A 14,881-nucleotide genomic window follows, 5' to 3' on the forward strand; every position below is an offset into this window, starting at 1 on the left:
TAGCAATCATATACTGTATATTCATACTGTCACTATAGTGAGGATCTGATTTGGTATAACTCTTCTGTCCTTTTGTCAGATTTTGTGGATAATGCAAATGAAAACCATCTAAAAATATCTTTTACCAGCAACTGGGATGCTGTCAGTATAGACTTTCTGGATCTAACTCTCCATGGGACCCGTTGACAGATAGGGTATCTTTTTCTACATTCCACAAACAGCATAGTGATCACCCTACATTGCTGGAAACTAGCTGCCATCCGTTGCATACAATCTAAGTGGTGACAGTAGGTGATTTAATGAGAGCATTGAGAAATTGCTCTGACAGTTTCACATCAGAGATGACTACAGATAAGAGACAACTTAATCAGAGGTATTACCTAAGCATAGGGGGTGAAAAGCATTGATAAGTAAAAAAACAGAAATATGCTACTTAAAGGGGTTGTAAACCCTGGTGTTTTTTCACTTTAATGCATCCTATGCATTAAGGTGACAAAAAACACTTGGCAATCACCGGCCCCCCAGCCCCCCCCCCCCAGTTTACTTACCTGAGCCCCTTCATCTCTTTGATGGGGACACGCTCTCCCTCTCTCCACGGGGTCCCGGCTCCTGATTGGATAGATTGATAGCAGCGCAGCCATTGGCTCCCACTGCTGTCAATCAAATCCAATGATGCGGGCGCTGGGGGTGGGGCAGAGTCCAGCATTCGTGTCTGTGGACGCAAATGCTGGCCTTGGGAGCACGCCCTCAAGGTAACCCCCTCAGGAAAGCGCTTTTCCTAGGGAGTTATCTGATGCAGGGAGGAGCCTCGAGAGCCGCCGGGGGACCCCAGAAGAAAATGTTTGGGGCCACTCTGTGCATAACGAACTGCACAGTGGGGGTAAGTATGACATGTTTGTTATTTAAAAAAAAGATTCTTTACAATTACTTTAAAAGCCCTTGTAAGAGTAAAGGGGAAAAATCAATGTCCAGGATATAAGCCTTCCATTGTTACTACTTTTTGAATAAAGCAAAATGGTCCAAATTGTGTATAGCTCTACTCCAGTTGGAACCAGTGGTTGATTGGATTCTTCTGCTTTCCGAGATGATGACCCACATGGGTAGCACCTTAATTCTCCAACACACCTGGGATTTGCAAGGGTTTTATTGGACAGGTTGGCCTTGCAACAGGTTAAGAGAAGGCAACAAGCAAACAATGTTCCACAGCAGTAAAATACAATTTTGCAAGGCAAAATAATGCAGTAGGCAAAGCCTTCAGAGGCAACTGTACTGTAAATAAGAAAAATGTTAAAGCAGTATTAAACCAAAAACAAAAAAAATCCTTAGATTGCAACTTAGCAGTTCTAAGATGTGGTGGCTACATTTGTTTTCTTTTTTTCTCCCAGCTTTTTTAGTGGCAGTTAGATGGTTGGGACAAACCATTTAACAATGACAAAGAGTGCTTACAATGGTCAACTCTTATACTTTTATGTAAAATCTTTTTCCCAAATAGAAAAAAATGTTGCTATAACTCCTTAAAAAGTGTTAGCAGGAATTCTGCTTTAACCACTTTAATACCCTTCCTGCCCAGGCCAATTTTCAGCCTTCACCACTGTCACAATTCGAATGACAATTGCAGAGTCGAGCAACACTGTACCCATAAGAAACGTTTATTATTTTTTTCAAACAGATAGAGTTTTCTTTTGGTGGTATTTAGTCACCACTGGGTTTTTATTTTTTGCTAAATAATCTAAAAAAGACCAAAAAATTTGATTTTTTTTTCTTAGTTTCTGATGTAAAATTTTGCAAATAAATAACCTTTCTTTTTTTGGAAAATTAAAGGTTTTACATACCTTTACCAGTGTAGTACAGCGTTATGATATAACTGGTGTGGCAGTGATCAGGAACACTGACTGATGATAATATGTAAAACAAAAATTCTAAAATTATTTTTTTCAATTTATTATTTTTTTTATTACATTTTATTAATTTATTTTTTTAACACACTGTGACCAGAACAATACAGTGTTTTCATAGTAACACTGTACTACTCTGGGGAAGTGATCAGGATTTTTTTTTACACAGTATGATTGCTAATAGAAATTAATTTCATTGGTATAAACAACCATTTTTACTGAATGAAACTGATTCATTTAGTGTCTTTTGTTGTGACTAGCTGTGATTGGTCAAAGCTAATCACATGGTACAGATGGGCTGTTATTGGCCCTGTCTGTAGTATGTGATCACTATGACCAATCATAGCTAGCAACATGATTGTATACAATGGATGGCATGAAAGGAAGCCATCCATTGCTTACAATTGTCATGTGATCTGGTGTGATTGGTCACAGTGATCACATGACACTGTCAGAGGGCCGGTATAGTGGTCAGTCACTGTGTCCTGTGGAGGGGCACATGACGTCCACTCCGAAGGAGGAAGGTCTCGCCCGGCCTACAGCAAATTAAGGACCGGTCAGGTCCATCTAAATCTGCCAGTGCATCCAACTTCAAGGGTGCCTCTGTTGCTCCTTCTGTATGGTGGAGAGACCCAGAGGCCTCATTCACTCTGGCACTGTCAAATCTGCATTTATACTGTATGCATTTATAAGACATTTCTAAATGCATATAAATGGGTGCAATGATTTGTGCCATTCAGGCTGGGCATTTACAAGTGTTTAGGTGCAGTGAGTTTAGCTGAGTTTAGAAAAAACTGAATTCTCCTACGTCCAAGATCTAATAAGTCTCTGCTTTCCCCTCAGCCTGGATTCTCTCTCCCCTCTGGGCCCAGTCCCAGAATTTCAGCCATTAGGTGTCCTCTTCATCACTTGGTCTCATCCAAAATGGCTCCCACTTCCCTGTACTGGAGACCCTTTCCTGATCAGCACTGCCTACACTGCAGAAAAACAAGAACAAACTGCAACAAGTGGAAAATGCTCAGCAGTCACGTTAAAGGAGCAATAGACAAGGCTAAATGTGAAGCACAATCTGGCTATTTTACAAGCAGTTTAGGAATTACATGAAGTATTACAGGGTGAATGTTGTTTCTCAAGTAGAAAGGCCCCGAAATTGGGGTCATAGTTTTACCCTAGGTATTCCGAAACTATTAACAGTGTTTCCACCACATAGCTTAAATGACAAGGCTCATTTAAATTGAGAGAAATTACCTGTTTGTAATGCGGTGTACACAGAAAAAACTAAACAGGTCAAATCAATGGCATCTAAGGAGGCTTTACTAATCTGACAATTTTTTATTTGTAACACTCACTAAACATATTTGTTATTGCATGTACCAAGTGCATTGTATAATTTGTGATGTGTAAGGGTAATCAAAGAGACCTAGTATATTGGAACACTACTGTATAATATGATGCGACAGACTGGTGTATCCAGAAATGTCTGGAATATCCATGGTGGATATACATAATCTTTTTGTTCTATGGTATTGAGAAAGTGGGCGGTTCTCAACAAGAAGGAGACTTGTGCCATCTTCTTCTGCATTAACAGGAATGCCTCTTGGCCTAACTGTAGATGGGACAATGACCTACATATTTAATATACATTTATTATAATATAGGATAATTTAGCCTTTTTTACGTTTTACCATTGATGATGGAAGATTTACCTTTCTCTTTATACATGCAGTATTTTGTGTCTTTTTGTACTCTTTTATGATTTGGATATTGTTGTTATTGTGTGTTTGTAATATGTCTGCACAAAATGTCTGTTTTCCTCATCCACTTGTATGCCTATTTACTCTGGTTCACATTTTTCTACGTGCCCCTGCTTGTGTTTTTGATGGGCTTAATTGGGTTTAAAAGGGGGAGTGGACACTGATATTTTGCTATGACTAAAGCCTGGTACACACTATTAGTTTTGGGTTGAATGAAAAAAAACCTGTCAGCTCCGGCTGTTAGTACAATGATCCAATGTTAGTACAGCAATATCCCCTGCTTGGCTATTGTGTTCTGACAGGGGGATGGCCCCCCGCCAGAATACTCCAATCAGCACTCTCAGCCATTGGCTGAAAATGCTGATTGGGAGCCAGTCAGCTGCTGGTTTTCCAGCATGCTTGTCTGCCTGCAGGCATACTCACGGGTCGAACGTAATCCAGTCTTTCTTGAACCGGCCAATGTTGGCCGGCATTCAGCCTGTGTGTATGGGGCCCAAGACCATTATTTAGCACAAAAACTTTAGCATGAATTTTGCTAATTTATCCTGATATGCTTTAGATAAATATAATTTTCAACTTTTGATTGCTTTGTTTTAATTTTTTTGTCCTCATGATCACTATCTCATATCAATGTGTGGCTATAGCTTATTATTTTAGATATTACCTCTACCATCTGTTCTACCATTTTTCTTTCTTTTTCAACATCTCTATTCACATCTCACTTGTAATCTATTTATTATTTAAAGGTAAGACTTCTGTTTTCACAATAAATCTTCCTTTGCCTCTTGTTAGGCAGGAAGGATAACGCAAAGGGTCAAAACATTGGTCCATGTTTTCCCAGCATCTGTTACCCTTGCTCTCTGAATTTACCCAGAAATTTGTATTTATGTGTGAAATAAAGATTTCATTCACTTATTAAAAACAACATAAAACAAGACTTTTAAGATTTTTAAGACTTTTAAGACGTTTAAAATTTAAAAAAATAATTATATTATAATATATATAATTATATTATATTATTTCTGATTATAGTATTTAGGCAGTTCATAACCATGATTTTTTTTGTGCCTTCAACCCAAGAACAAATTGGGTCTGAATGATTTGTGGTTTTGTTTCCTCCCTTTTTTCTTGGGTGAGGACTATGTGCATGGGCACAAATGGGTTGATTTACTAAAGGAGTAGAGGCTCTTATTAAAGTGAATATTCATTTTGCAAAGTGGATGTTCACTGAGTGTAGTGAATAAGGTAAAGATGTCTTCATGTTCATCATCCAATTAGTCAATCCAAAATAATTGGGTTTTCACTGCTTCGTCTTATTCAATAAATGAAGTGAACATTTACTTTACAAAGTAAATATTAATTTTGGTATCTGAGCAGTCCCTATGAGTAAGGATCAGAGAAAAGCAGAATATTTTACCAAGATGTAACATTGTATTTTCATGTGATTACTGACAAATATATACATGGTGAATTTATGAGCTAATCGATGAACCCCCACATTCACCTTTATTTCTATTTATATGTCATAATGAATTTTAGTACTGATTTATATTTTTTAAATTGATTTATAGCACAAATGTATTTGTTCATTATTAGTATTTTCTACAGCTCACAAAATCATGACCAGTTTAATGAATTATGAAAATGTATTTGCAACTTCTACAATATGATTTATTAGCTACAAATCATTTACATGCAGCCATGGCTGTATAGGTGTACCTTTTTAACCACACATTGTTTTAAAGATTTTTATTCTGCTTATAATATAAATGATTTCCTAATTAAAGTAACATAATAATTTTTTTAGGAAGCATTTTTTTCTGGTGCTATTGCATGCTTTTAGTGCACAGTGTAAATGCTGTCACTGCAGGCTTGCATCATTGGATGTGGTGAGCATGCAGTGAAACACAGGTAGTTTGGTTTGGTTTATGGCTTAGTTTAAAGGCTAGGCTTAGAGATTTGTTTTTGTTAGCAGGAAGGTTTTAATCTGTGTAAAATGCACTCCTCCTGCACATGACATGCAGCCTAAATGCTGTTATTAATGTACACGTTTTTACTTTTTCTCCCAAAGTCAACAGCTAGGCAGCTTGTACCAGTTTCCCCAGTTGGTGGCCATTCCAAATGAGAGGAAGATGTGACTGTCCGTGGAGGTGCAAAATATTTTAGATATGAAGATTGGCTTCACCTCCTCTATGCTGTTGTGCTGGAGGCAAGATTGTTGCACCCAATGGGAAATAACTGGGACTTCAAAAAAGTCTCAAACAGAGTTTTTGCCAACTAATTTTGCACCAGTGAGTTGTTTATAGGTCGAATTGTTATTTTTTTGTCAGTAAATTAGTATCAATTGGTCCTGTGTTCCACAGTAAACAGATTATATAACCATATGCAAATTAATCAATAAAAAATATAAAGTGTAAATAATGAAATATGAACAACCCTCTTATGTCACACTTCACAATACAATGCCTTCTTTAGTGCACTAAACTCTCCAATGCAGTCCTATCATCACATGATTTTGCTATCTGATCACACTATATGAAAAAACAAAGTCCACAGTGCTGTGAAAAAGTTGTTACATTTTTCTTTGAATACTTCTATTATTGATCCACCAATTCATGCCAATCATGCATAAAAGGGACTTAAATGCTCTCTACCAGATGTACTCACATCTGGGATACATCTGGGACTATACAATTAAGTATGGTCTAAATCGGTTGTGTCCCCCATAGTGGCCTAAATACACATTACTGGAACAATAGATTTCATATAAGTTTTTTATCCCTCCAGTTTTGCTCCTCTCTGTGTCTCCACTCAGTCATACATAGGAAAAGAGAAACCAGACATAGTACTTTATCCTTATAAAAACAATGTATTCACTTCTAAATATCCTCCAGATGTATACTTACTTTTTACAGGTGCTACAGTGCACCAGGTTAATAGAGCAGGTGGTATCAATACAATGTATCCAACAATGATATCACTCAGCTTCCTTGATCATATAGTTACCCCACTGTCTTGTTTGACCATTGCAACGTCAATCTGGCACCTCCCCTACGTGTTATGCCACAGGGTCATGTGGCTTCATCAGGGGGAATCCTGGGGGATGTTTTTTGTTTTTTGATATAGTGTGATCAGATAGCACAATCGTGTGAAAATAGGTCTACACTGGAGAGTTTAGCGCACTAAAGAAGGCATTGTATTGTGAAGTGTGACATAAGAGGGTAGTTAATATTTCATTATTTACACTTTATAATTTTTATTGTATTATTTGCATATGGTAAAAATAATCTCTTTACTGAGTGCAGCACCAATTGATAATAATTAGTAGAATACTCATACATATGAGAATGTGGCGGGTGTGAGCAATTCACAACACAAGGTTTTGACATTTGTGGATCGTAGCAGCTCACATGGTTACAATGTTCTCTAATTTTTGTCAGTGGCCTTTGTAAACATTAAAAAAGGAAAAGGACACTTTTTTCAGTAGGTTCAGTGTTAAGGAACGAGCCAGTGGTTAAATGTATGTGGGGGTCCATTGCTAAGAGTGTGTTTTAGGGATACATCAATTTCATTAAACTATTTTAATTTTATCTCAACCAGAAAAAAAACTTTCCACCTAGCAATAAAGCTAACTCATACTAAGCACATTCACTAATTGTTATAGTTAACATTTTTTTAATATAGTAATGCCTCAGTTAATTATACATCATTACAAAACTGCAAATTTCTCCATACAGCGATTTGCTAATTTAGTTTAATTCCCTAGAAAATAATGTGTTCTGTATTTGTTTTTTTTGCACACAGCAAACATGATAGAGTTATTTTGTATGTTGTTGTCATCGTTTTTCTGCAAACTTGATGAATTGATTGACTGAAGAATTTAAGAAAGAAGTGCTGTCTCTCTGTAATTATGAATGCAAATTGCATTTGTTCTTATAATTATTTGCATGAAACAATTAAGGAACAAAAGAAAGAATCCAATAACTTTTAGGGCTAATTTGACCCTTCACTGAGGCTGTCTTTATCCCCATTGCTATCGATTCTATTGTACATTTCCTTCGCTAATCCAATATAATTATGTGTTTTGCATTACAAAGGAGTGTCTGCTTTTTCGTGTTATAAATAGTTTAGACTACTTTTCCTAGTAATGGAAAAACAAAGTTGTATAACTGCTTAAGCTTCTAGCTTACAATAAAGGTGTAAAGCTTGCTGTAGACAATAATGAGGATATACCTAACCACTTAACTTATTTTGTTTTAATGATTGCTGCACAGAAATGTACAACCGTACTGTTTAAACTAGCATGGTAATGCACTCAGAACACACCCTCCAAACTAGCATTATCTCCAGGGAACATTTGTTTAGACTGAAAAGGAACACCCCCCAGTTATATTACCTTCTCCAAAATCTATCAGCTATCAATGACTGCTGTAATCTAAAGACTTTTCACCACACCATTAACTTTAACAAAAATCTCCCTAAAGGTTTATGTACACTTAAAGTATTTCATGGATATCATTTAGCAGTAAAACCCTCCCTTGTGTAGACATCCAAAAGCCCTAAGACTGCTGCTGGGTGCGGCATTTGCATATGATGTCACAGCCTCAGCAGACTTAAGTGACACTTTATTACATGGGTGCTCAACCTGTGGCCTTCCAGCTGTTGCGAAACTACAAGTCCCATCATACCTTTGGGAGTCATGTTTGTACCTGTCAGCCTTGCAATGCTTCATGGGACTTGTAGTTCTGCAACAGCTGGAGGGACACAGGGTAAGCACCCATACTCTATAGTATTCCCCCTCACTTTTCTCCCAGGTGATACATAACAGGGCCAGCACAGAGAGTAATTAGACACTGCCACAAGAGGAGAGGGCTATGACTTGCAAGAAGGGAGGGGGATGTGCTAGGAAATTAATAATTCAAGCATTTAAAATACTTTTTTTTTTACTTTTACCTGCAATTTTAAAGCTGGTGATGCGGTCTATTTAAGGGCCTATTCAGATTGCTATGTTAAAATTAGCTGCATTACAGTGATGCACAGTAAATTGTGTAATGCAGGGAGGTGGGTTGCAATGCAATTGGCACCCCAATGCATTATTCAGTAGTGGCCAATGTCCAATACACTGTAGGGCACAACAGAGCACATGATGTTTAGTGATTTACATTGAAAAAAGGCAGATTTTTTTGTGTTAGGGGTGTGCTAAAAGCTCTATCAAAAATTTACTGACTGTAATAATATAACACACTTTAATGCACATTAATTTGTTGTGTTACTGCAGGTGCATTAACACAACACATAATTTGAAGGAGGTCTAAAGACTTTGTCCATTTTCAACATTATCAAAATCAACTTTAATTTTTCATCTTCATCTAATGTTTTTGGGTATCTTAAAGAGAAAGTACACCTTCAAGTAAACCCATTACAGATTTCCTTTGAAAATAGATCTTCAGAAGATTCCTCCATCACATAAATATATGGCATTTTGTGATAGCCGATATTGTCTTTATTCTGTCTCTTCAATGGAAAACAGTAACGATAAACGTCTTCAACCCATCCTTTGGCATAACACATTTAATATATGTACACATTGTAAATGACCAAACTTAATCTAAAATTGTGTTATTTCTACCCATTTGTATTTTTTGGTATACCAGTCTAGGTTAACTCCTATACACCAGTTGAAATTTGAGGTCAAAGTCAGAGAAGTCCTCTGAAGAGTGTCTATACTTCTAAAAAGATTGTACTTTATTTTTATGTGCTCTAAAACAGGCAATGAAATTTGGGACAATAATAAAAGGAGTGAAACCAACAATAGGATAATGCACACCCAAATCAGAACATCAGTACATAAACAGTATACCTAAAGGCAGAACATGTTTAGTTTTGAATAGAATGGAGAGGGATTAGAACACCTGTCAGTTTTTATCACTGTCTGTGTCCTCCCTGTTGGAGAGATTCACCCTCTCTATTTTACCCATTTACCATTATCACTAAAAGTGAAAGTTAAAGCTGATCTCCAGTTTTACTTTAACCTTAAAAAGCTTGTTTGGGTTAAGCTGGCCCAAATTAACTATTTCCTACATTAATATGTGCTCCTGTTGGGTGAGATGTATGAAATGTATGTAGCCTCAGCTACATACAGTATACAGCACTAAGTTCCAGGTGTGAACAAAATAGTGTTAGGCTGAGCTGCTTCACAAAGTCGGAAATCATGAAGTCATCGGTCCGCCTCTCAAATTAGATGAAGCTTTGTATTCCTTGATAGAATACAAAGCTGCCTATGAATGGCCTGAGGGCAGCTCAGCCGATGCTATCGTGTTTCAGGTGTGAGATGGGAAAATGAGACAGAAATCAGTGCTGAATATTGTATGTGTCTGAGGCTACATACAGTTTATACAACGTGCCCAGAGAGTGCACATTTTATTGTAGAAAATAGTTTGTTGGGACACTATTGGGTTGTTATCAGAACAGCAATAGATGGGAAATCTTCTAATAGGGATGCTAGATCTGTTGACAACCATGGATTTTTCACTTTGGAGGGATTTCCTCTCACTTTCTGTTTTGTCTACGGAACAGGAAGTGGAGGGAAAACTCCCTAATAGGACCCAGAGGTAACAAAAAAAACTGATAGGGGTTATAACCCTCTCACACTTTATCCAACAAAAGAAGTTTGCCTTTAGTCCTATTTTAAATACATAAGTGTGGGTGATAAAACCATAGATTGGGTTTCCTCAGTGCAAAACCAGGAATAATACACTCTAAATAAATAATAGGCAGCACTCCAAACACCTAGCTTTTCAAATTCCATGCATATATGAAAGGAAGTATCAAATGATGAAATTTAAAAAGCTAGCTGTTTGGTGCACCGTCTATTATTTATGTAGCACTACCCCTGAATTGGCTCTCTGTTCTGCACCTCAACTCCAAGAACAACCTCAGCCCCTCTGGCACACCTGGTTGAGTGAAGGTTAAAGCACCCCCCTTATAGGAACACACTTTTGCATAGCTTTAACTTGACTGTGAATTAGTATCAGGAACAGTGGCGGCCAGTGGAAATTTTTGGAGGGGCGGCAAACAGTATGCCACCCCCTCCCCATGGTCAGTCGATAGCACTTACCCCATCCCCGGTGGCTTCCTTGCTCGGTGGCCTTCCATTCTCCTGCTGTTCTCCTGGGGCCTCTTGTTCTCCAGGTCATCGCATCGGCGCCTTCTACTTCCTCCCTCCTCCTCAGCGGCCAATTGGGAGTCTTCTCTTTTCGGCCAATCAGAAAACTGGTCTCACACCCGCTTCTGATTGGCCGGATTGAGGATCAGTGTTTCAACAGTGAATTTTAATTCACTGTTGTAACACACCTGGGTGGGATCGGAGCCCATCCTCTGTGTCCCGAGCCCACCCGATTTTGAAGCCTATTAAAGCCTCTGGCTCTAATCAGGTGCTTAAAAAAAACCCAGTCGCTGTAATTCATGCTCCCAGTGCCCTGAAAGGGGCTGGATGCATGAATAGGGGGTGGCTGTGGATAGACTATCCACTGCATATAGGGGGGTGAAGTGGAGAAAGGGTGCGGCGCCCAGGCGCCCCTGATGGACAGGCTGACACTGATAAGGAAGTAGACACAAGACTGTTTAGTGGTAAATTAACTCAATGTATTGGTATGGGTTATAGTAAATAGTGGTTTGAGCATAAATGAGCACATAGAGGAAAGATTCAGACACAGTCGTCTAAACAATGTGATCTCTAGGCCAAAGTGAATTATGTTAGAGTTCTGTACCACTAGACTGGAATCAACTCAACAAGATCAGCAATAAGCAGTGCATATAAACATTAACTGCAATGTAAATAATAATATTTCAATTAATCTAGAGAGAATGGCTCTATGAGGATGGCTAGGATATTGTGCAATGTCACCTGAGAGATACCTCTTAGCATAAGAAATAGATCAGTCTTTAGTCCTAACTCTTCAAGTGGCTAGTGTTGGGGTCCAATCGTACCATTGATGCACATTAGAATCATCCTAGTTAAGCCTGCAGGCAGCAATGAGGCTACTATAAGGTTGTATGGTCAGTTCCTAAAGTGCTCAGTCTCTTTTTCTAGCAGCATGGTAAATCCCCACAGCAGCAGCTCACCAGTCCCAGTGATATTGCAGCTCACCAGTCCCAATGATATTGCAGCTCATCATCTGATCACACACAGCTTTTAGTTCACTCTCTGCTCTGCACTCAGGTGACTTTGTCTGCACTCAGCACTCCAGATCCTGCTCAGGTAGCTAATATGCAGCAGCGATAGTGCACACTGATGTGCACGCTCTGATTTTCCTCATGACAAGAGTCAACTACAGTTTGTAGCTCTTTATCCTCCTCCTGGCAATCTCCCTCTGGCAAATGCAGTTCAAAAGCTCTTGATTACAGTAGGGTCTCTCTCCTCTGGACTACAGTTTTCACAGTGCAGTGCTGCCAAACTCAGTCTATTGAACACTACCTGCTCAACAGCTCTCTCCTTTTGCTGATATAGGTTTTAACCAGTTCAACACGGCAGGGCAGCAGCTAAAGAGAGCTGCTGCAGCCAGTGTTTTTCTCACTCTTCTTTCTTAGCCAAGCACCTGGCTACATTTATGAGAATATATTACACCAACAAATAATCTGAAGAAAACATGTTGTCTTAATTAAAATATCATTTTTCAAACCAAAATCGAAAGTTTGATATGGAATTGTTAACTTACTGTCAGCATCAACCACCTGGCCCTTAAACCAACCAGAACCATAAGCCTATCACACTACCTTTCTGCTCACTCTGCACTCTCTTCCTCTTTGCATGCTCCTTGTCAGCACATGTGTATGTAGCACATGTGATTGGCACCAAGAATTCACCCTCCCTCTCCAAGTCTCAGTGCCACTGTAAAGGCATTTATACAATGCTGGCACAATTAAAATTCAGGTATTTACGCTAGTTTTATTTGTAAATACTTTTCACTATTTTTAAATTAATATATATCTGCATTTTTATATCTGTCTAAAGTTCAGCTGTAATCAGATTCTGATTTCTGGTTTCCATGTGCATATTTTATTTTTCGTTATGCATTTATTTGTGTATAGATGTTTCCAGCATGATTCTGTTACCTAACAGATCACTGGTTGGAACACACCGGAGAAGCAAATCATGCTTTGCATACTATGGGAAGTCTCCTCACTCAGCATTCTGGATGTAGCTCTGGAACAGACAAAGACAGCAACGGTCCACAGAATACTGTAACTAATTTGCTGGAGGCAAAGAAGCAGATCTCCCTAGGATGACATCAAACGGAAGATCCGTGTTCAGCAAGCTGTTCCCAAATTAAACAAGCACAAAACGGGTTTACCATGAATCGGCGACAAAATTAGGGCAGTGCTAATCTTGATTATTTGCTTTGCAGGCATAAATATCTTGATACATCAGTGTGTTTCAATCAGACATGGACAAAGTTTGGTACCCCAGATGCTGCTTAGTAACCAATTGGGAAAAATGTGAGCTGGCATCATCCGGACTGCCAAGTTATTAAATAAAGGTGTCTATTTCTCAAAGGTTACTTTTCTATTTACTCCAAAGACATGCATGGCTTCTGTCTAAATTGGCCCTAGTATATGAATGTGAGTTAGGGACCTTAGATTGTAAGCTCCTTGTGGGTAGGGACCGATGTGAATGTACAATGTACATGTAAAACGCTTTGTAAATTGTAATAATAATAATTATAATAATAATAATAATATTTCAGGGTAAATTTCACATAGATATGATGCAGACAAATATGCTTACTGTAGGTACTGTAGCTGTAAACACATTTTTAAATTATTTGCCACATAGTGAGGGTTTTGTGCGGTGAAAAAAAATAGGGTGCATAATGATAGGGATGACTCGTTAAAGTTAAGTTTTGGTCTTGTATTACCGTCTGTCTGGCAGGGTTTATATTTGTTCTCTGCATTTTTCTTTTATACTGTGAATTTGCAGCAGTTTGATCTTTTCTTACATACAAATCTCATTAGAAGCCTTTTTAAAGGAAATTCTTTACTGAGAGACATACAGAGGTTCATATACTGTATATATATATATATATATATATATATATATATATATATATATATATATATATATATCAATTGGCTTTTATAATTTCTTGATTGCTGTGCATCAATATTCCACCGCTGTGTATCTATCACACTTCTCCAATATTATAAAATGTGCATACACATAAATGTGCATCTCCACCAGCTGTTATGCCTGCTCACCTCAACACTGAGCCACACAAGCTCTGAATAGAAACTCATTCCTTTCTCCACTCCAATATCAGCTCTCCTGCTCCAGCCTGTTGTATATGAACAGTATATGAACAGCTCACAGACGAGACTTTTCCCTCGGGATATGGTCCGTATTCATGCAAATACAAATGCAAGAAACTTAGTGCTCTCCATTTAAATCATTTATTTGGGTTTTCCCCTTAAAATATTGCACTTACAAGGTTTCAAAAGATAAAATCATTTGTCACAGTGTTACAAGACATTTGCTCGCTCACCACTCTGATGGTGTGACGTCACAGGCTTGGCTCCTTCCCCTCTACACGCGTATCGCCTACAATTGGAGAAAGCCAAGACCCTTGGTTCCACCCCCTACCCACCTCTCAGTACCATCCCTTATTTCCACCCCCTACCCTTGATTCTGCAGACTCCTTGAACCCCTTTCTGCTTCATTGCCAGTGTGCAGCTTCCTCTCTGCCAGCTGCCTTCTCTGTCTTTCTGTCTGTCTGTCTGTGAGAAGAAGCTGGCTCCCTCTCCTGAACCTATATCTGCAGCAGGAAATGACAATTTCCTGCTTAGAGCTCCTGATTGTTAGGAAGCTGGCAACCACACAACACGTGGCTCACTTCCGCCAGGGATAAATCAAATAAAATGTCATGGGGTTTCCCCAAATTCTATTTGAATTCTGGGATTCCTGGCTAACAGTTCGATGTAAACAAAGGGGTAAGATTAGTGTAAACTTATTTAAGAGGGACACCAGCAAAACAAATGAACAAAAAAATCGCATTGAGTGCCCCCTAAATTCTATGCCAGACCTGGTTCCAATAGGGGGGGGGGTCTGCAGGTGAGAGACTTATTCGAATATGGAAGTCCTCCTTAATAATAAGATACTGCCCCTCGCAAAAAAAAATCATTCATTAAAAACAAAATGTAAGTATTAAATAAAGATACACACCTTTTGACAAGTCC

This window comes from Aquarana catesbeiana, linkage group LG09, assembly GCF_042186555.1.
Source record: "Aquarana catesbeiana isolate 2022-GZ linkage group LG09, ASM4218655v1, whole genome shotgun sequence".
Taxonomy (NCBI): domain Eukaryota; kingdom Metazoa; phylum Chordata; class Amphibia; order Anura; family Ranidae; genus Aquarana; species Aquarana catesbeiana.